Source organism: Hyaena hyaena, unplaced genomic scaffold (genome assembly GCF_003009895.1).
Source record: "Hyaena hyaena isolate Hyena2069 unplaced genomic scaffold, ASM300989v1 scaffold_458, whole genome shotgun sequence".
NCBI classification, from domain to species: domain Eukaryota; kingdom Metazoa; phylum Chordata; class Mammalia; order Carnivora; family Hyaenidae; genus Hyaena; species Hyaena hyaena.
Genome location: NW_024081090.1, coordinates 982048 through 1005318, shown reverse-complemented (window position 1 = coordinate 1005318; position 23271 = coordinate 982048). Strand labels below are relative to the sequence as shown.

The following is a 23271-nucleotide window of genomic DNA, read 5'->3' as shown; positions in this document are numbered from 1 at the left end:
TGAGACAGGCAAACAGGGAACTCAAATAAATACTCAGATACACAGAGAAATCTAGATTGACGATAAAAATTTACGAATCTTTGGCCAATAGGCAATAAGTGGCAGGGGAAAATCAACTTACTTAGGTAGAACCAGTAGCTGAACCTTGAGAAACTCTAGTATATAAGGTTAGGGAGAGGAAGTTAGTTGACAACCGAGACTGAAGAGTGGCCTGATGCCAGAAGCAGATCTACTCCAGAGCTAATGAAGTTTAAGATTCTGAGTCTTTCTCAGGGGTGCTAGACTGGCTCAGTCAGAAGTGCACAAGGCTCTTAATCCAGGATCATGAGTTTGAGCTCCACACGAAGTATGGACATAAAGAAAACTTAAATAGATAAAACTTACCAAAGAAAGATTCTGGGTCGTTCTCTTGCCTGGGAGAATGTTTGGAATGTTTTTACATGGTCATATATTTCTGTAAAAGTTTTCAAAAGAAAGATGTATTTGCTTTTCTTTTCTTAAAGCAGAGCCCCAAATTATAGAAGCTTCAGGTCCCACACACCTGCCCCTTACTAAGAAGAAGGAGCAAAACAGAGTGTGATTGTATGGAATCATGAGGTGGGGGGAAATACTTCAAGAGTGTGTTCAATAGTTACGAATGCATCTGAGAGGACAACGAATATGAGGAGAGAAACATACCCTTTGGGTTTAGGTAAAGGAAGGTTGTCTGGCAAAAGTTCTTTCAGTGCAGTGATGGGGCAAGAAGTCAGGATGCAGTTAGTTTATGTCAAGAAATTTAATGTTGAAGGAAAGAGAAAGTATAGCTGAAGAGAGATGTGCTGGAGAGTAGTATTTTTGCCTGCCTGTCTTCTCTCTCAAGATAGGAAGATTTGAGAGTGATGATTGAAAGATTATATAACAGAGATGTGATTCAGATACAAGGGATGTTTTCCCTTCATCCTAACCTCACTTTCATTTCAAACGACCCAGAGAAGATGAATATCTACGGATGCTGAAGAAATTTAGTCAGTGTTTTTATTTCACTAGAGGGCAAATCTACGCTGATGCCTACTTTTGAGAAAGCACAGTGAGGCCCTGGGATGAGGACACTCCACCCAGGCCACTTGAGTTCATTTTACTCCCAGTCATTTGCACCCAAATGATCTAATTTGAAGCTTATTCATTAAACAGCTCAAATCAGTTTCCCTCTGCAGCTCTGTGTGTTTAAAAACTGTATTTCCCCTTAAATATTTGGTGCATATTGGAGAAATGCAATTGAGTACTGTAAGTAGACCAAACAAAAATTCCAAGTTTGCCACAGAAATCAGAATTTTTAATTCAGGATATTAAAAGAAATTCGTTTAAATACTTTAAACTGGACTTCTGAGTATCTTTGATGTATGCTCTAATATTAGATTTATGTTTTGAGAAAAGGAATACTTTTCTTCCGAGAGAAGGTTCCTGGGACTCAGGAATTGAGGGTATCAGTAACATCCTTAAATGGCACAAAATAGAAATGAGTATGTTTTTCCTGGCACCATGCGATTCTGAACCCTTCTTTCATGTTTATTGCTTCCGTCTGTTAATTGGATGTCTAAGAAGCACACTAGAGTTCTGAAAGTTAGTGAGAATGTGAGATTATTCGCCTCCACGCCCCATGCCTCATTAAAGTGCTTCTCATCACCATCCCATACCACTTACATAAGCTACCCATACAGAAGGCATCCACAAGGCAGTTCACATAAAAGAAACTATAAATATAGGACACCAGTTCCCACAGGCTGCCAGACGTAGCAACGAAAACACAGGCCGCCCGTATTTCATATAAACAATGCACAATTTTTAGTATAAATGTTTAGTATGTCCCGAACATTGCACGGACCACACTTGACCAACATAATCATTCCTTGTTATTGGATATTCCCATCTAACGGGGCGCGAAGCATTTCCTCAAGCAACCGCACAGAACCCCCTCTCCGCGCCTCCGTCCGAGCGCCGGCGGAGCGGGTTTAAAATCCAGGACCCGCGGGGCAGGCCGCGCCCCCTGATTGGCCGAGGCGTAACGCAGCCCCGGCAGCTCCGTCCTCGCCGCCGCCGCCGCCGCCGCCTCCTCAGCAGCCCCGGTCGGCGCAAGTGCGGCGCGCGCGGGGGGGAGGGGGTGCGGCGGCGCGGGAGGCTGGCGTCCGGCCTCCGCCGGCCGGGCGGGATTAAGTTTCTCGGTCGCGCGTGAGTGTCCGTGCGCGTTCATCCCGGAGCTCCTCGCCGTGCCGTTACTTCAGCAGAGGAGAGGGCGAGCGCGAGCGAGGCGAGGCACCCGAGTCCCTGGCGACCCGGGATTCCCAGCCCTCCTCCCCCTCCGCGTCCCCGCCCGCGGCGGCCGCCGCTAGCCGGGTAAGCGGCGCCGGGGCCCGGGCCCAGAGGCCGGAGCGCGCCCCCGCGCTCTGCGCGCGCGCCGGCCGGGAAGGTGCGCGGGCGCCGGGGGCTCGGCGCGCGGGGCGGGAGACGGGCGGCAGGCGGCGGGAGGGGTGCGCTCGCCCCACCCCGCACGGCCGGGCAGTACCGGGAAGCCGCGGCTCCTCCGGCTCTTTAAAAGGATGGGGTCTGGAAGTTTCCTTCGCTGCTGGCATGGCCCCCGAGCGCTAGTCCCAGACCTTTCAGCCCTCCCACCCCCTCTTTGCCGTCGCTTACTCTAAATGGTTTAAAAGTTTTTTTCGTTTTCTTCGCCTGGAGGGTCCCGGGGATGGTGCCAGGAAGGGGAACTGCGGGCCTGGCGCGCGGGCGGGCGCGCGGGGGGCGCAGGAGCCTGTTGCTCGCCGCTGGTGTGGCCGCGCCCCGGGCCGGACGCCCCTCCAGCGTTACGCCGCCCGGCGGGCAGGGTGTGTGGAGAAAGCATCCCCCCCAGACTGGCGTCTCTAGCCTGGTCGTCGGTACCCCAACCGTTCCGTTAATTGGTAGCCGTCCCCCCCCCCCCCCACGGCGCCTGTGCCCTTTCATCCGCCGCCCCCCATGGTGGGAGCAGTTTGCACTCGCAACCCGCTTCCTCTACCTAGCGCCTTTGAGGCGCCTTTGTCTGCGATTCATCGCCGCGGGATGCCGGATGTTTCTCGGGAAGCGCTGTTCGGGAGACGCGTTATGTTTGGGAAGTTGTGTGTGTGTGTGTGTGTGTCTGTCTGTGTGTGTGTGTGTGTGTGTGTGTGTTTCGGGGGTGGTGATGGTGTACATTTTTCCTTGCGTTCCTTGCGGAGGCACAAAGGCCAGGCTATTCTTTCCGGCAGATCACATGGGAATTTAGGCTGGGACTGCCCAACGGAGGAGGGGCCGGGCAACAGAGGGGGGCTGGGGGGCTGGGGGGCTGGGCGCCGCTGCGCAGTGGCTGGGGGCGGGGAGGGGGCGGGGGCGGCTGGACACTTCCATCCGTCTCCGCGGGCGGGGCTTGCGGAGCTTGCTCAGCGTGCGAAGAACCCGGGCGTGGGCGCTGGATGCCTTGCGTGGGGAGGGTGCGGGTGGCAGCTAGTGTTTCTTAGGTAGCATCAGATAAGAGGACCATGACTTCAGCCTAGGAAGAATACTCTCCGTGTACCTTTGCTGTCCAGAGGGGAAGAATCTGAACAGTGTCTAGACGCTGTCATCTAGCTTTGGTGTACAGCCTTGGTGTAAATACCCCTTTTGTGTTTCCCTAGACATCGCTCATTTAGGTGACCTTTTACGGAGTGGAAAAAGAATATCTAAACTAATGAGATTATGGTTTTGGGCTTGGGAGTTTTTATGTGCTGAATGTGGATGTAGGTGACTACAAGGAACCTTTTTAAAGGGTCGAGTCACCTGAATTTATATAATACATGCTTTAGTGCCTGTATTTGAAAAACCGGCAATACTTCAAGTTCCTGGGTTTGAACTTCTAATTCAATGCAAAACTCTGGATGGGTGCACCTTGCCCTTTCCAGAAGGAGGAGCTGAAAGGGTTAGAGGGTGGTGAGGATAATCTAGTCTAGGAGCCCCAGATTTCCAGCTAGCCAATAAGCTAGTTTACGAATGGGCGAGTCTTATCTGTATTGGGGCTCTATCCCTGCTCTGAGTTCATATTAGGGTCTTTTAAAGCTGAGGTCTGTTTAAAGCCATAGGCCACATTGGCCAGCAGCAGCCTGTTTTTCCCCTAAAGTGTAGAAGTTAGAAATGATTTGTACGTTTTTAAATGGTTGACAATTAAAATCAAAAGTATATGTCATGTGAAAATTATATGAAAACCAAATCTTAGTGTGCATAAGTAAAGTTTTATTGGCACACAGCCACACTCATTTCCATCGTGTAGGGTGAATTTTTACTGTCCGTGGTTGTTTACAAAGCTGCAGTGGGAGAATTGAGTAGTAGCATTGTTGAGACATAGATGTGTGTAGCCTTTCAAGTATGAAATATTAACTCTCTTTTTCTTTACAGAAAAAAAAATTGCCAATGTAGAGCAGCCTTCAAAAGTATTGCTTAAGTGCTCTGTCTTGTGATAGGTACATTGTTTAATATCATTGCTTTTTATGCACTGTTTTTGGTATCCCTTGACCTGGCTGACTTTTCCCCAGTAGATAGACAAATTAAGTTTGTGTGCTGGATTTTCTCATTTCCAAGTTTTACTCTCAAAAAGATTTCTTAACCTTTCGGTATTGTTGTGTCAGAATCTAGGATAAAGTGGATTTTCTGATTGGCAGAAATTATGTGCATAGTTTAAACTTAATATAGATAGCTGGGGTGCCTGGGTGGCTCAGTTGGTTAAGCGTCTGACTTCGCTCAGGTCATGATCTCCCAGTTTGTGGATTCGAGCCTTGCATCTGCCTCTGTGCTGACAGCTCAGAGCCTGGAGGCTGCTTGGGATTCTTCTTCTTCTTTTTTTTTTAAATTTTTTAACGTTTTATTTATTTCGGAGAGAGAGAGAGACAGCATGAGCAGGCGATGGTCAGAGAGAGAGGGAGACACAGAATCTGAAACAGGCTCCAGGCTCTGAGCTAGCTGTCAGCATAGAGCCCGATGCGGGGCTCGAACCTAGGAACTGGGAGATCATGACCTGAGCTGAAGTCAGAAGCTTAACCAACTGAGCCACCCAGGTGCCCTGAGGCTGTTTGGGATTCTGTTTCTCCCTCTCTGCTCCTCTCCCACTAGTACTGTGTCTGTCTCTCAAAAATTAAACATTAAAAAAATTAAAAATTTAAATTTAATATAGATAGCCAAATGTCAGGGTGTTCTGCAGTTAGTGCTAGTGACTTCTTACTGCTCTGCTACCTGAGCAGATTGAGAATCACAGTTCTATTTTTTTAGGTAGAGAGCAGCAGAGGTTGGGGGACATCATAGATTTCTTTTTGCAGGAAAGTTACCACTTGAGACAAACCTAGTTTGTGGGGGAGGCTTGACTCTTGACTCCTCCTTCCTAAACATTTGCTGAAACAAAAAATGATGGTTATTCTCATTATATTACTCAGAGGTTGATCATATATGTACATACCTTTGATATGTGTTCCTTTTCATTTTTTTAGCTCCCATTGGTCTTTATTTCCATTTCCTATCTCTCATTTCTGGTTTTCTTTCTTGCTTGACCATACTTCTTCTTTTTGTCACTTAAGCCTGTTGCTTTTGACTTAGGCCGGGCAAGATGTCCGTTACAGTTTTATTTATTTATTTATTTTTTTAAATGTTTATTTATTTCTAGGAGAGAGAGACCGCGTGAGCAGGGGAGGGTCAGAGAGAGAGGGAGTCACAGACTGAAACAGGCTCCAGGCTCTGAGCTGGCAGTCAGCACAGAGCCCGACGCGGGGCTCGAACCCACGAACCGCGAGATCATGACCTAAGCGAAAGTCGGAAAGTCGAACGCTTAACCGACTAAGCCACCCAGGCGCCCCTGTCCATTACAGTTTTTAGTGTGCTTCAGATTCCTGTTACATAGATATTGCCTTGTTTGACCTTAAAGACTTCTTTGTGTTTCAGATACCTTTGAAATCCACATATATCATGAAGAAATGGAGGTTGTCCCCAGAGTGGACCCATTGTCTAGAGTTAAGATTAAGGGATTTAGAAGCTGGCATTCAACAATGAATTGTCTAGAAGTTACCTAACTGCCCTGAGTTAAAGGCAGATTATTTTGTTCAGATTACATTCCAAGTCTGAGATCATAAACTTGACTCTCTTAGGTTGAGTTGCAGGTTGCCTCCATTTTGTACATTTAAAATGCATGCAAAGTACTTTGTGAATTTCTTAAAATATTTTGAAACAAAGTTGATGTGTTGCTCTGGAAATGTCCCCATGCATGCTGGAGCAAACAACACATCTGCCAGAGAGAGATAGTATACATCAAAGTGAAGAAGCAGAAAATGTCCCATAGAATTCAGTACTGCTTGAAGGGACATATGACTGATGATATGTCTTACCATCATTATACTTCCCAAACAGTTGTATGTGCTTTTAAAGTACACTTGGCCTAAAGTAGGAATTCATTTGGTATAGTTACATTGTTATGTACATTATAAACCCCTTATTTATAATAATAAAGGTATTATTTTCTCTTGTAAATTGTGTCCTAAGAAAGCCTCTATTTAAACAGAGTTGGGAAGTAAGGGTTAGTATGGTAAAATTGATACATATGATTAAATAATTATAGTGGGGTTCTGTGTGGGCATATAAGGAGATGAAGAACTGCTTAAATAATCCATTGCCTTCCTGTGGAATATTTTCTGGGAAGATCTGAGGTAGTTATATATTTAATAGATAATAATTAGACTAGGATGTGTGTTGCATTGGGTTAAGCACTGAGGGGAAGATAAAATAAGATACTGCTCTGTAAGCTTACTGGCTTAGTTGAAAAAAATAGTCACACAAAGAAGGGTAAGAATAAGAAAGATTTACACATAGTACATAGTAAAAGTTATAGCATTTCAAAGAAATTAGAGATCAGTGTAGGATTGCTTGCTGGCAGTTTGTAGAGGGCCATCTTCTCCCTGTGTCTTCCAGTCATACTGGATTAGGGGAGCCCCAATGATGTCATTTAACTTTAATTACCTCTTTAAAGCCTCTGTCTCCAAATACAGTGACATTCTGAGGTATGGGAGGTTAGGACTTCAACACGTGAATTTGGGGGCAGTGGGAAGAAGGACACAGTTCAGCACATAACAAAGTTCTTAAAGACCCTTTAGGCTGTAAGCTGGTGGTGACCTTGACAATGGACTGCTTTAGGGTAAGGAGGGAGGACGTGTAGGAGGCTATTGTTTTAGTCTAAATGTTGTTGTGGTAATTTGATGTTTGGGAAGAAAGAGAAACCGCTCTTTGAGGAAGCCTGAGGCCACTTGTTTTCTTTTTCTGGTTCTCACTGAGAAACTGGCCTTTGCTTTTATGGACAGAGCATTACATTAGCTTCCTTTTTAAGTGTTTCATAAAAGTATTAGTTTTTAAGAATATCTATTCTATTTCTTTAAAAAAGTAAAACATTATATTTGCAAATATGAAATGTTAATATTTATAACCATTTCATGATGGTACTGGAGTCTGATTAAAACAGCAGAACTGAATCTTTCAATTGCATTGACCTAAGTAAGACCTGTATATACTATTCATGTTATATTGGAATACATAATCATTTTCCCCAGAAATCTCTTCGGCAAAAATCAAGGTTAAAACAGTAGTTTATAGTATATATTATAAAATAACAAAAACTTTTTTAGGTATTGAGATTAAATTTGTTGAGTTAGAGAAACGTTAATGCAGTTCTTCCAAATTTGGCCTGCTGAGTTAAAAAAAAAAAAAAAAGTAAAACAAGACTTAAATTCTTGCTTTTTTTCCTTCTTGCTTGTCGTGGTTAAATATGTTTAGTGTAGGGGATTCTCTTCTTTATGCTTTTAGTTTTATTTGTATTTTGGAAGATAGTAGCCATTGTTCTTGTAAACCACTCTACCTTCAGATGTAAAGTGCTATAAATAAATGGATGAGGGAAAAATGAAGAAGGAAACTATTGTGAGAAATGAAAAATAGAAATATTAGCTACAAAAAAATTAGGAAAAGCTTATTTAGGAGTGTTGATAGTTTAGTGTTGATCGTTTGAGTATGTTTTGGGATACTTTATCATTTACTCTATTGATTATACTGTAATTTAAAACTATATTGTAAAATACTAAGCTAGGTATTTTTTTAGTAACTTATTTAATAATAAAAATATCACATTTGAAAAATATGGAAACCATAGACAAGTGCCAAGAAGCAAAAAATATTCCTGTGATGATGTCACCCATATATTAGCCCCTCATATAAAACACATTATTAATTCGTGCTGTTGATCAGTAACTTTCACTGATTGCTCTTTTTCTCAATGAAGATAATATGGTCTGAGATTATTAAAAATCCATACATTTGAATTGAAACTAATATCCATGTGAACTAACGTCTTTTGACTCTTTGGGGGAGAAATAATATGGTTAACTACAATGTGCCACATAGGACGCCAGTGGCGAATCAATGATTTAATCTTGATCTCTATTTAAAAGTAAATGTTACAAAGTTGTATAATTAATTTTGGATTGACTTTACATTATGCAATTTGGTGGCGCCTATCATGTCTTGCTTTGGGGAACTAGCATGGGAATGGAAATCTGCCATTCTGGGCTCATAAGACTTCACGGAGCTAACAAAACTATGATGATAGACTCATAAAGATTAAGGATTATTCTATAGTTTAAATGGTCCTTTCTGATCTGTAAAAGATGTGCCCCTTTCCTTCACAGGTCCTAAGTTTGTTTTTGCTGTGTGAAGTTCATGAAGTTCTAGGTTAGGTGTTCCCCTTCTTCCCTACACCTGTTCTTCCAGGATATTTCATTTTATTTATTTATTTATTTATTTAATGTTTTATTTATTTCTAGGAGAGAGAGAGAGACCGCGTGAGCAGGGGAGGGTCAGAGAGAGAGGGAGTCACAGACTCTGAAACAGGCTCCAGGCTCTGAGTTGGCAGTCAGCACAGAGCCCGATGCGGGGCTCGAACCCACGAACCGCGAGATCATGACCTAAGCGAAAGTCGGACGCTTAACCGACTAAGCCACCCAGGTGCCCCGATATTTCATTTTAATAAGTCAGGTGTGAAGTCTGTCTCTGGGCACCATTTATTTCCTCTTGTAGGACAGGAGGGGCCTGAACTATAGGATTCAGTGGAGTTTTGCATGCTCTCCCCTTCCTACCATATTCATGTTTTTTGGGGGAGTAGTAAACAATCATATTACCTTTTAGAAAAGTACATAGTTAGATCCCTTCTTTGTTCCTATATAATCTACTATATGTATCTATTGTATCAGATTAACCTACAGGATATTTTTATATCTGTTTTGTGGCTCTGGTAGGGAAAAAAAGAAGAAACAGCCCCTGGGCCAGGATTCTTGCTCCCTAGCCTGCTCTGTGAAGTTTAGTGAACATCTTTTAGGTGTTAAACCAAGGACTTTGAGACCCCACCTTTTTCTCAGGAGTGAGAAGGGATCATTTATTTTGTTGATGTGTAATTTGTAATTGACATGATAAACTGCATGTATTGAAAGTGCAGTTTGTTGATTTTTGGCCCACATATAACTATCCCCATAATCAAGATAGTGAACGTATTGGTCTCCCTCAAAAGTTTCCTCATGGCCCTCTATAAAACTTTTCCTGTTCCCTGTACCTATCTCCTATCTCCAAGTAACTCCTGATCTTTCTGTCAGTACAGAGTAGCTTGCATTCTCTAGAGTTTTAAATAAGTGCAATCATACAGGATATTCTCTCATTTTATCTGTCCTATTTTATTTTGTATTTTGGGATTCATCCATGTTGCCTCTGTTCATAGAATACTGTTTATTGGGGCGCCTGGGTGGCTCAGTTGGTTGAGCATACGACTTCAGCTCAGGTCATGATCTCTTGGTTTGTGGGTTCGAGCCCAACATCAGGCTCTGTGCTGACAGCTAGCTTGGAGCCTGGAGTCTGCTTTGGATTCTGTGTCTGTCTCTCTCTCTGACCCTCCCCTGCTCATGCAGTCTCTCTCTCTCTCTCTGTCTAATAAAACATTAAAAAAAGAATACTGTTTATTGCTGAGTACTAGTTCATTGTAATGAATGGATATACCATTCAGAGGCTTTTTTTTTTTTTTTTTTTTTTTTTTTTTTTTTNTTCTTTTTTTTTTTTTTTTTTTTTTTTTTTTTTTTTAAAGAAATCGTTTAGGGGTGCCTGGGTGGCTCAGTCGGATAAGCGTCTGACTCTTGATTTCGCTCAGGTCATGATCTCAGGGTTCCTTGGGCTTCACCCTGACAGTTAGGAGCCTGTTTGGGATTCATTCTCTCCCTTGTTCTCTGCCCCTACCCTGTTCATGTGCTCAATCTCTTGCTCTCTCTCAGAATAAATAAACTTAAAAAAAAGTTTAGAATTCTCTTGCACTTTATTCATTGTATTGTTTTTGTTCTTGGTTTTGACTCTATTTTGTTAGACTTTTGTATTTGACGGTATTACTGAGTCTTAAATTCATGCCCCTTTTGGATACACTTAAAACGTAAATGTCCTTATATAAGGTTACTTGAGATTTCAAAATATGTAAGTTATACATTTAAAAAACAAAACTAACAGTTGTAAAACAGAGATTTAAAATTTTTCTAATCTTTAAAGATATCAAGAAAAAAAGGTCACGTGAGTGTTGATGCTTTTCACAAGCCTATGTATCCTACTTTGTGAAGTCGGTTTCAGTATTGAGCTCAAAACCTTAAGACTGCTTGCCTGTTACATATCTTTTGTAGTTTTTATAGTTTTTGATGAATTTATTTGTGACTTCTTATGGTAGATTTATGTGACAATCATGTAGTAAATTTCCTAACGAAGTTGTAATTTGGTGCCTGAATTGTCCAAATAATTGCCATTCAGTACATGTTACACCTAAGATCGTCAAATGTACCAAGAACTGTAGAGAGGATGATCATTATATTGTGAAAACATGTTGTTCTTGTTGGCATCACTCAGAATTTTGGGGCCATTTTTAACATTTATATGTTTGTCTCTTAATTTTAGTCACTTAATTGAAATTAAGTGGCAAAACAAAACAAACAACAATAACATTTAAGGCAGATGTGTTCTCTGGGTTATTATAAAAGTAAAAGTTGGTTTATAATTAATATTAACAGTCTTTTGAGTACCATAGTAAAATACTGTTAATGAATGTAGTTAAATTGTAGTTGAGTTAATTAAGAAGCAAATAGTCATGTTTATTGAAAGAAAATAAGACCTCTTAAAATGTTTTCAGAGAGAAAATACAAGTTTTCAGGATGGCCCTAGTGAGTCCTATGGAATTATATGTGGTAACTAAATAGGGTAGCCTATTACAGTTTTCTGTGAATTAGTAATTAGGGGATTGAATTGGTCCATGCTTACTTATCTTACATGGCTAAGTTTCATGTTTGGGTAGGTTCATATGAATTTGAATTTGTTTATGTAATTTTCCCTAATCTGAAATACCTGGAATCTTGCCAGCAAGATGTAAATTGTTATTTCTTTTGGTGACTTTCCTCACTGTATTCTCAGCAGTGTAGACTACCACTAACTGACAGGCTTATCTGTTGATTTAGACCATGACATTTCTTTGCTGTCAGAGGAATACAAGGTTCTCTGTAGCAGTTCTGTAGTACAAATTCTTTTTTTTTTTTAATTTTTTTAAATGTTTTTATTTATTTCTAGGAGAGAGAGAGAGACAGCGTGAGCAGGGGAGGGTCAGAGAGAGAGAGGGAGTCACAGACTGAAACAGGCTCCAGGCTCTGAGCTGGCAGTCAGCACAGAGCCCGACGCGGGGCTCGAACCCACGAACCGCGAGATCATGACCTAAGCGAAAGTTGGACGCTTAACCGACTAAGCCACCCAGGCGCCCCTCTGTAGTACAAATTCTGTATAACATTGCTTTTATTACTATGAACAAATTTTGTTTCTTCTTGACCGTATACATATTCAATTAACAAAAGACCCAAAGGTGAATTTATTTTGGTTTGGAGGTGAATAAAAGAGGATTATAACTGGTTTTATATTTTTTAGATATATTCTTACCCATATATGTAGAAAAAAAATTTTACTAGGATTTTTTTTTTTTTTTTGAGAGAGAGCATGAGTGAATGAAGGGCAGAGAGAGAGAGAGGGAGAGAGAGAATCTCACACAGGCTCCTAACTGTCGGCACAGAGTCCAAAGTGGGCTTGAGCTTACCCGATGTGGGGCTGAAGCTCACCAACTGTGAGATTATGACCTGAGCTGAAGTGGGATGCTTAACTGACTGAGCCACCCAGGTGCCCAAATTCTGCTAGGATTTTTAATCTGCCTCACAGATGATTGTTTGTTTGATGTTTAAGATAGTTTGATTTGGGGTACCTGGCTGGCTCAGTGGTAGAGGATGCAACTCTTGATCTCAGGGTTGTGAGTTTGAGTCCTATGTTGGGCATAGAGTTTACTTAAAAAAAAAGAAAAAAGAAAAAGGTATCTCACCCTATTTTTAATTTGATCTTACTAAGCTTATTTTCTGTAAGTAATTTGTTTTTACATTGGCCTAGGAAACAAAGTGAGGCAAATAAGCTTTATTTATTATCAGTATCACAAATAACCTTCCCTAGTGTGTTGGCCATAGTGAGGGCTTTATGGATGTGGTACTTAGAGTGTTCAAGCACGAAGGGCCTTCCTTCCTTCTTCCGTCCCTCCTTGAACACCCTTGTTCACTTCCTTGTTGAAGGGTCTTTATTTCTAATTGATTTTTACCACTAAAATAATTCTTATATAATGCATTATATTTTAAAATGTTCATGTCCCCCAGGGTTCCAACTTCATTTCTCCCTCCTTGTTAATCCCTACCTTCTGTATGACTAGTCTCTTTTATCTTTAGCAACACCTAGAGGCCAGTGATCACCTACTCCTAGGTCTTCCAAGTTCTTTTCTTAGATGTACATGTGTAGTTGATTCATTCTTTCAACAAACATTTAGTCAGTACCTAATCTGAGCCCACCACTATTTCTGGCTCTGGGAATATAGCCATGGGAGAAAAAGGGGCCACCACTACCATGAAAACAACAGCAGCAATATCAACAAAAATTCTTGCCCTTATAGAGCTTAAATTCTAATGTTTCCTATTTTCTAGAAACATTTCAAACTGGGTATGTTCACAGGAATACATTTCCACTCCTTCCTCTAAAAAATAGAAGACATTTCTCTTTCTGCTGTTTAAACTAACAATGTCCCAGTATTTCTTGGTTTCCCAAATTAGAAACATTGCGAGTCAACTTCCATTGGTGTTACTCACTAAGTCTGACTGCCCCCAGAACACATCGAGTGGTCATTGAATTTTTTCGCTTCCTTCTAATGAGTCTATATTTCCTTGTTTTTCTGGTCTTTGCCTTAATCTTGGCCCGTGTTATTTTTTGATTGTCCTGTTTTAACAGCCTAACGTGATTGTACTATCATTATTTCTTTGTCTTTTTCATAAGTTACTTACCCTATTACCAAAATTGTTTTTCCAGAAAATGAATTTTAGTTGCCCTGCCCCCAGCCTTGGGCATCCACATGCACTGCCATGCCTTCAGGGCAAGGGCCCAAGGAGGCATGAAATATCACTTTCCTAGCTCCTGTCCAGTTTGGGAGCCCTGGACTATAGAACCCCTGTCGTTTGTATTCTCTGGTTTCTTTATGGTTTATTTCTTAGCAAGACATGCCTTTCCCTCTCTTGCCTGTCTCCCATACTTTCCTAGGTTGCGCCTTCTTTGGGAGAGTTCACCTGACATATCTCCAAATTCTTTCTAATGCAAGCTGACAGCATTGGATTCCAGTGTAATCTCACAGAATTTAGCATATCCCATTGCAGTGTAATTACTTAACTGTTTTCCACTAAATTGGGGAGCTCAAAAGTTAGGTATCTGTCCATCTGATAGAGGCAGATACAGATTCTGGAGGGCTTGCAATTTGTAAAATTTGGGATGGTCTTCTTGAATAAAAATGTAGCAAAATTATGAATACAAAATAAGATATGAGAGTGCCTATTTATTTGAGAATGGAAGGATCTTGTCCAAGTATTTCATGCTAAATCTGCTTAGGAGAACATAAGTGTGTAGCTAAAACTTGCTGAAATAATGGTGTGTGTGTGTGTGTAGTTTTTTTGCTGTTTATTTCCTGTTTTTTAAAAAATGTTTACTTATTTATTTTGAGAGAGAGAGAGTGTGTGCACATGTTCACAAGCAGGGGAGGACAGCGAGAGAGGGAGAGAGAGAATGCCAAGTAGGTTCCACGCTATCAACACAGAGCTGATGCAGAGCTTGAACCTACGAACCGTGAGATCATAACCTGAGCTCAAATCAGAAGTTAGACATTTAACCAACTGAGCCACCCAGGCGACCTTTTGCTAATTTTCTTAAAATTAAGAAACAATATCAGTTAGCCATACTGATGCTAATAATAATAATGCATAATGCTTCTATGGCACTCTTCATTTTCTCCATACTTTCACGGACTTTATATAACTTACGGGATTTTGACAAGTGAATAACAAGGGAAGTGACTCAGACTTGATTGTTACTGTGTATGGTTACTTGGTGGGTGACAGAAGATAGAGTTGAAGTTCTTCTTTTGAGGTCAGATTCACTTTGGTGGAGGTAGTGATTCAGTGCTTGTGCTTCTGGAATCTCCCTTAACACCCTATACCACCTCCTGTTAGGCTGGTGAATGCTCAGGAATTTTCTGAGTTTTGTAGATTATCTTGCTGCCCTTCCATCTTTTCTGTCTCTTCTCCCTTTGAGCTTCCTCACCTCATTATTTTTATTTCTTTCCTGCCCTGTATGTTTATCTCTGTCTTGACACACATCAGACCTCTTCTCTCTCCATCTGTCTTTGGTAGATAACATAATACTCTTAAGTGACAGTTCTTTGACTCAGCAGAATTTGAGTGTGCAGTGGTTGGATTCATTTCTACTTCTTTGAAGTATTGCTGAGGGTGACTTGGGGGATATTCAGTAGTACAAAAAGTACATATAGTTTTCAGCAATGGGAAAAGAAATGTCCTGAAAGCTGTGTACTTTCTTTATTGTACGTTGCAAGTCCCAATTCAGAAGTGATCAATTTTCATTTGTTAAAGAGTTACTAATTTAATAAAGTTGATTAATCTATAGCAAATTGGAAGTAGCAAAATGGAGAGATTAGCATCCAGACACTAATAGAAGACAAAATAATAATAGCAGTAGGTTTTTGTTTTGCTTATTATTTCCAGTCATTTTGCATGCTATTGAAAATGTCCAGTTTATGACAGCAACTCAGGATCCTACAATTAATAAAACAGTAGAGTGTTTTTTTAAGTGAACTTTATAAAGCATTCTGGGAACTCTGAAAACATAGGCACCTTGGGCTATATAATCTGAAGGTAAATAACTATCTTCTTAGTAGTAGTAGTAGTATTAGAAGACAGAGCTATGTGGTGAAAAGGTCTTGGTTTTGAGGTCAGTCAGATATCAATCAGATCAGACTTGGGTTACCTTTAAATGACAGCTCTATGGCTTACAGACTTCATCAATTTAGGAGAAAACACTTTATCTTTCTGAGCCTTAATTTTCTTATTTAAAAATGTGTGTATCTAATATGAAGCTGTTGGTAGGGTTAAAGGAAATTTTTGTGTGTGAAGCACATATGCTCTATTTAAGAAGACAGGGATATAGAAAAGATGTTTATTTTATAAATGGTTTAATTTCCTACAGTAAACATAATGTTAGTTTATTGCCTAAAAATGTCACTCATGGAGACTATTTAATTCCCTGGAAGAATTACTGTTACAGTAGATGCAATAGCAATCAATTCTTATATGCTATTTTATTATTAATTTTTACTAAATATGATATTTTTTAAAGTCCCCAAATAACAAATTATTGCTTTAATTTGTGGATTACAACCAAGCTTAAATTTTAGACGTAAGTGGTGAATATATATTTGGTTACTTTGCCTTTTGAAGGGAGTATTTGGTGGTCAATTTATATCTGAGGGATAAAGTTTTTTTTATTTTATTTTAATCAGCAAAATGACATGGAAAATTAAACTCTTACTTAGGGAAGCTAGTAACAGACATCCAATCAGATTGAATAAGGCTTTTAAGCCTATTATTTCTTCCTTCTTCTCTGTCCCCAAATCCTCTTGTTGCTGAATTAGATTACTTTAGGCTGATACTTTCAGCCTAAATTGTTGATGCTTTATTACATAGACTTTTTAGTATCCCCACATAATAGTGGCTATCGAAATATGTTTGCTTAATAAAAGTCTGAGTTATGTGACCTTGAGAAAGGAATCTTTTTGACCTTTTACTTTCATATTTGTAAAATGTGGTATTAGCAAGTTACATTATGGAGAGGGTAAAAGCTCAGGAAATTTTCTTATGTTTTCAGATAAGATATTTGAGATTATGCATTAATAATTGTAAAAAAAATACATTGATTTCTTCTTCCAGCTGAATTTAAGGGTTCTGAATTGCTTCATGGAAAGAATTGCAAAATTGGGCCCAGAGAAAGCATAATCTTTCAGCAGCCCTTCTCAGCACACACATGGTACTTCTCTGTGCAGACCTGGAAACAAAGCCACTGGGGTGATGCAGACTACTAGTCACCCCAAGCAAAGTACAGGAGAGAAGAGTAGCCATGTTAAATATCCCTCCAATATGACATTCTCTTCCCAGAGGACCTCCTATCAGAAACTTGAGCCTGCCCTTTTTTGAGTATCTCTGTTCCTATCCAAATTCTGTAGGGGGGAATCATGAGGGCCACAAACTGAATTTAGGAAGCACTGATTGATGGGGAAGGATAAAAATACCTAATTATGTATAGTACTTAGAGCTCTGTGATAGCCAAGTAGGCGATATGATAGATGGTAGTCCTCCTAATTTTTGGAGAAGAGAGTCCAAAGCAGAAGAAAACATAAGGAACAACAATGGGGAAATGGGAGAAGTAGAGTTATTTGAAAAGTGATAGGGAAAAGCTCTAGAAAATGGATCTTGGCTGAAGAGCATGAACTTGAGGTAGTTGGGTGGGGAGAGAAGTTGAAGCACCAGGGTTATAATATTATTTCCTTCCCCCTCCTCCTCTATGCAGTTTTGTCTGTATTAAAAACATCTCTATACTGTCCTTTAGGGCTTTACCCTGAGGAACTGTTCAGTCACAACTGACAAAGCCTTGTATTGTTTGCCTCAGTATCAACACTGAGATCTCACAAACTCAATGAAAATCCTGTCTCTGAGAGGGCAGCTGGGAAATGATAGATATTTCTGTACCTCCGCCTGCAGTTGATAAGCCCTAACAGCAGCTGCGGGCTGTGTTTCAGGGTCCCATGGGGACGCTTGGAGTATCCCTGCTTCTTCTCAGCACCAAGGATACAGTTTGCCCTGGGCCCATTGGAGGATTGCCTACTCCAGGCAGGCAAAAGGGCAGGAGGCAGGAGCCCGGAGTAATTTCCCTGGAGAATTTGTTGCCAGTGCAGGAATTGCACCTGAGAATTCTGTGGCATGAAGTTAATCCTTATGTGCATTTTTGGTTTCCCTCAAGAAAATTCTGTGCCTGGAGTGAGTGCTCTAAGAGCAGTAGCTGCCTCTGGAGTCTGAGGCTGAGCTGTTGTTCCCTGCAAGGGCAGCCCTTGGAGGGGTCCCCGGGTTTGGTTCTGCCCAAGAAATGCTGGCCTGTTGCATCTTGGTCCTTAACACTGAAAATGTGGTAGCAAATCGTGGCAGACTGCTAGACAATCTGAATTCCTCTGAGTTTAACTAGGGAGGGAGAAACAGAAGGGGCTAAACCTGCATTCTCAGAAGCATCTAAATCTTTTCCCTGAGTCACTTTGGGGTGAGTTCACAGATTGGGAGAAGGGCTGCTATCCTTCTAGGGATGTACTGAGAGAGGACGTATGCATGGAGGATAGGTAAAAATGGGTGCCCAGAGAGGGTATTGTGAAGTCCATATTTCTTGTGCACGTGCATGCGTGTGTGTTGGTTGTTTTTTTTTTTTTTTTTAAGTTATGAGGGTGAGGAGAAAGGAAATAAATACAATACAGTGGACTATAGACAGAATTGATTTGTCTAATAAATTTATAAAGAAAGTTCAGCCTTTCAGATAATCAGTTGAGTAATAATAGCAAACAGTATGAAGTACTAATTCCAGACACACCACTGATTTCTTATGTAGCCCCTCCTCTGTGAACCGTAGCTTGTCTTGTCTGTGAGCCGCATGTTTTCTAATGTCCCTTTCAACACTAACACTGATTTCATGCTCTGGTAAATGTCTTTAGAAAATCTGCAGTTAAGGATAGAATGTGCATACTTTTTGAAGGGACAATGAACCCTTTACCTCCAGCCAACAGTCTTGAAGATAAAAGGAAATAACTTTCAAAACCAAAATAAATTTAATAAACGTGCTGTTAGTATAACTATATTGTGAAAATATACCTATAATAAAATATTATACTCTTGAATGCTGAGAACAAACTGAGGACTGATGGGTGGGGGGAGGAGGGGAAGGGGGGTGATGGGCATGGAGGAGGGCACTTGTTGGGATGAGCACTGGGTGTTATATGGAAACCAACTTGACAATAAACTATTAAAAAATAAAATAAAATTACAATTATATGTTACATGTATTTTTCTTTTCAGTAAGGTGTTTTGTTTTTTTTTTTCTTTTGCCCTATTAGGAAATTACTATGAAAAACAATGAGGTGATACTATTTTCACCAGGACTTGTTTCAAGTATGTGGATTTTTGGTCAAAGTAATGATTTTGATTTATGCATGTCTACATAATTGTGGATTAATTTGCCATTTCTCTGTTTTATAGTATTAGCTTAGATACGTGACTGTTTATTATATTGAATTGCCATTTGAATGTACATGAAAGATAAATAAGTTTTCTCTCAGTTGAAACAGACTTATATTTATACACGCTCTTTTGGATTCACCCATCATTTCCACAGGTGGGGATTTGGGTCTGCACTGTATATTCCTTCCGAAGTAGAGCTGCAAGGGTCATTTGTCACTTCCTGCCCTGCTGCTCTCTTTCTCGCAGAGTGGCCTAATCCACAGCCATAAGCTTCTGCTTTTAAGCTCTTACTAAAACAGCTTGGTTAAACTAGCAGCTGAGTTGCCATCAGGAAATCAGAATAAAGCCTTGTTTTGTTTTTTTTTTAAGATTTATTTGTTTTGGGGAGAGTATAAGTGTGGGAAGGGCAGAGAGAGAAGGGGGCAGAGGATCCGAAGGGGGCCCTGCACTGGCAGCACAGAGCCCTATGTGGGGCTTGAAGTCACGAACCATGAGATCATGACCTGAGCCAAAGTTGGAAGCTCAAATGAATGAGCCACCCAGATGCCCCTAAAGATTTGTTTTTAATGATAAAAATGAAAATTCCTTATGAGGCATTAATTTTTGAAGAAATATTTTCATAATATTTCCTTTCCTTTCACTGGAGCTAAGTTATATAGCCCGAGACAATTGTTTTTCTGGTAGCATTTTATCAATGACAGTTTCTTTTCCTAAGTAACTTAGTAGTTGGAGGTGAAATCTTTTTTTTTTCTCTGAGCAAGAATGATTTGAAAAACATTGTGAATTATAAAAAAGGAAATACTTATTTCTAGTTCTGTTTTCCAAAACTGGTTATTAACATTTTCACATGGTTACTGCCCACATTATTTTTCTAATTTTTATTAAGAAAAATTTCAAATGTGCATTTTACAGTGTACATTTTACAATGAAGTATTATAGAGAATCCTCATGTGTCCATCATTCAGTTTTAACAGCTATTGATTGATTCATGGCCAGTCCTATTGCTTTTGTCTTCTTCCAGTTTTTAGAAGTAAATCCCAGATATTTCACAATTTTATCCATAAGTATTTCAACCTAGGTACTTTTTACATATATACTTTAAAAACATTCTAAAAGTATAGTTTCCTTAAAGAAATAGAGAAAGCTAATCTCTCTTCTGAGACTACCGTCTTTATCTGTCTACACCTTATAGACCTCATTCTATTGGATGAGGCTGGAGCCTGCTTAAGATTCTCTCTCTCCCCCCTACCCCTCTCTCCCTTCTCTCTCTCAAAAACAAAACCAAAACAAAACACCAAAAAGAAAAAAAAGAAAAACCCTAAAAACCAAAATTAAGTGGCTGAGCTCTTTAAGAATGGTATGTAGAGCCCTCAGTAATTTAGCCTGTACCCACATCTCTAGCCTTTATCACCTCTGTTTTTCCTTTTCTCCAGACCCAGTCCAGGTATAAGGAACTAATGGGGGTGCCTGGGTGGCTCAGTCAATTAAGTGTCCAATTCTTGATTTCGGCTTAGGTCATGGTTTCACGGTTTTTTGGTCAAGCCCCATGTTGTCCTCTGTGCTGAACCCCTGCTTGGGGTTCTCTCTCTCTCTCTCTCTCTCTCTCTGCCCCTTCCGCCCTTCATACTCTTCTCTTTCTCTCTTTCTCTTTCTTTCACTCTCTTTCAATAAACAAGCAAACAAACACTAGAAGAAACTACCTGCAGTGCCCAGAAGGAGTTATGTGCTCTTGCCTCTATGTGGGGAGCCCTCATTACTCCCGCCCTGACTCCCACCTGTTCTTCAGGATTCAGTGTAGGGCTCTTTGCCTCCAGGAAGTCTTCCCTTCCCTTTCTTTTTAATTTAGGTTTGGTGCCCTGCTTTTGTCATTTGTATTTTAATTGTCTGCTTACTTTTCTTTTTTTTTTTTTTTTTTTTTGTCTTCTACTCACTTGGCTTATGAATTCTCAGACTGTGTCTTCATTTTTCTAATTCTGCCACACAACAACATGGCGGTCATATAGAAGCCCCATGTTTTGTTGAACAACAGAATTTAAGTTCTTTACTCACCCTGTGACCCCCTTAGCTTGTTTCACTTTGGGCAGGTAGTTTATCTTTCTGTTTTATAAAGGAAGGACAGGACTATCAATCAGTATTTTTCAAATATGTTAGGAAGGCAAAGTTATTTAATTCTTGATTTTCCTTGATTCTGGGGAACAGATAAATTACAACATATATTGTATAATAATAAATTATATTATTATTTAAAGAATTCAGAAAGATTTGTAAAAGTGAACTTGAAAATAAAAATTTTATTCATGAATGCTGTTTGACAAGCCTATACAGATAAAGGGGAATTTGAAAAGCACAGATACTAAGAAGAGGTGGAGTGTTTTCTGTTGGATGGGTACACTAAAACTAGTGGGTAGTGTGATGTTTTTATGCTTTTGGAGTACTAATTCAGTAACCTGACTCTAGAATGTGAATTATGATTATAAATGTAAGTTGTGCTCTCATGGCCAGTTGACATTGTGACAGACAACCTGCTAATGACTACGGCCTTACATTTGTCTGCTAACTTCAGGTAATGCCCAGGCTGCTGTAAATGAGACAAATGCTAGATTTATGTGCAGTAAATAGATGCTGAGTGACTGTGACCAGCCACAAAGCATTGCAGCAAGCTCATTTAAAGTTTACCCTTTTTGCCATAGCATCTTTTTTCCTAGATGTCTCCTGAGTCAAGGGAGACAGAAGCAAAATTAAACTATTGGGGCATCATCAGAATAAAAAGCTTCTGCACAACAAAGGAAACAGTCAACAAAACAAAAGGCACCTTACAGAATGGAAGAAAATATTTGCAAATGATGTATCTGATAGAGGACCGGTATTCCAAAATAAAGAACTTAGAAAACTCAACCTAAACACTTCACTCAATTTACAAAACCCAATCTGAAAACAAATAATCCAGTTAAGGGGCACCTGGGTGGCTCAGTCGGTTAAGCGTCCGACGTTGGCCCAGGTCATGATCTCACGGTTCATGGATTCGAGCCCCGCATCGGACTCTGTGCTGACTGCCAGCTCAGAGCCTGCAGACTGCTTCGGGTTCTGTGTCTCCCTCTCTCTCTGACCCTCCCCTGTTCTCTCTCTCTCTCTGTCTCTCTCAGAAATAAATAAATACAATAAAAATAAAAAAAAAAAAACAAATAATCCAGGCAGAAGACACGAACAGACATTTCTCCAAAGAAGATATCCAGATGACCAGTGGACACATGAAAGAAAACATATTTGTTATCACTTCCCATCCGGGAAATGCAAATCAAAACTACGATGAGATATCACCTCACACCTGTCCGAATGGCTAAAATCAACAACATGAGAAACAACAGGTGTTGGTGAGGGTGTGGAGAAAAAGAAAACTTCTTGCACTGTTGGTGGGAATGCAAACTGGTGTGTCCACTGTGGAAAACAGTATGGAGGTTCCTCTAAAAGTGAAAAATAGAATTTATGATCCAGCAGTCACACTACTGGGTATTTACCCAGAAAATACAAAAACCCTAATTCTGAAAGGATGAATGCACCTGGCTGTTTATAGCGGCACTATATGCAGCAGCCGAATTATGGAAGCTGTCCAACTGTCCGTGGATTGATGAATGGCTAAAGAAGATGTGAGACATACACGCACACACACACACACGCACAATGGAATATATTACTCAGCCATAAGACAGAACGAAATCTTGCTATTTGCAATGACATGGATGGAGCTAAGGGAAATAAGTCAGAGAAAGATAAATGCCATATGATTTCAATCATATGTGGAATTTTTTTTTAATGTTTTTATTTCTAGGGGAGAGAGAGAGAGAGAGAGACAGCGCGAGCAGGGGAGGGTCAGAGAGAGAGGGAATCACAAACTCTGAAACAGGCTCCAGGCTCTGAGCTGGCAGTCAGCACAGAGCCCGACGCGGGGCTCAAACCCACGAACCGCGAGATCATGACCTAAGTGAAAGTCGGACGCTTAACCGACTAAGCCACCCAGGTGCCCCAATCATATGTGGAATTTAAGAAACAGAACAAATGAGAAAAGGGAAAAAATGAGAGACAAATCAAGAAACATACTCTTATAGAGAACAAACTGATGATTACCAGAAGGAAGTGGGTGGGGGAATGGGTTAAATACATAATGCAGAATAAAGAGTGCACTTGTCATGAGGAGCACTGGGTGATGTATGGAACTATTGAATCTCTGTGTTGTACACTTGAAATTAATATAATGCTGTATGTTAACCAACTGGAATTAAACACCCACAAAAATAAAGTTTTAACCCCGTTTACAATTGAATTGTTTAAGGTAACTAGAAAACTTTATGCTTTTGGGACAGTTTATCTTTCTGGGTTATTTTTAGCGAAAAGCATTTTTTCACTTGTTAGTTGCCATATAATGTGCATTGGACAGAATGATCTGTTTTATGTTTGAAGCACTGATTCTTTACTACATACAATCTGTGCCCAC

At 40.3% G+C, this 23271-nt stretch overlaps 1 protein-coding gene across 10 annotated transcripts in view; it reads left to right on the top strand.

Moving 5' to 3' along the window:
* Window positions 1-2222: 2222 nt before the first annotated feature.
* The window catches only part of MPDZ (multiple PDZ domain crumbs cell polarity complex component), a 156790-nt gene continuing 135741 nt past the window's right edge, over window positions 2223-23271 (top strand). For all 10 annotated transcript variants that reach the window (XM_039253675.1, XM_039253671.1, XM_039253666.1 and 7 more), the window contains exon 1: window positions 2223-2370. The gene's annotated coding sequence lies outside the window, so the exon portion shown is untranslated. The remainder of the gene's footprint in view (window positions 2371-23271) is intronic.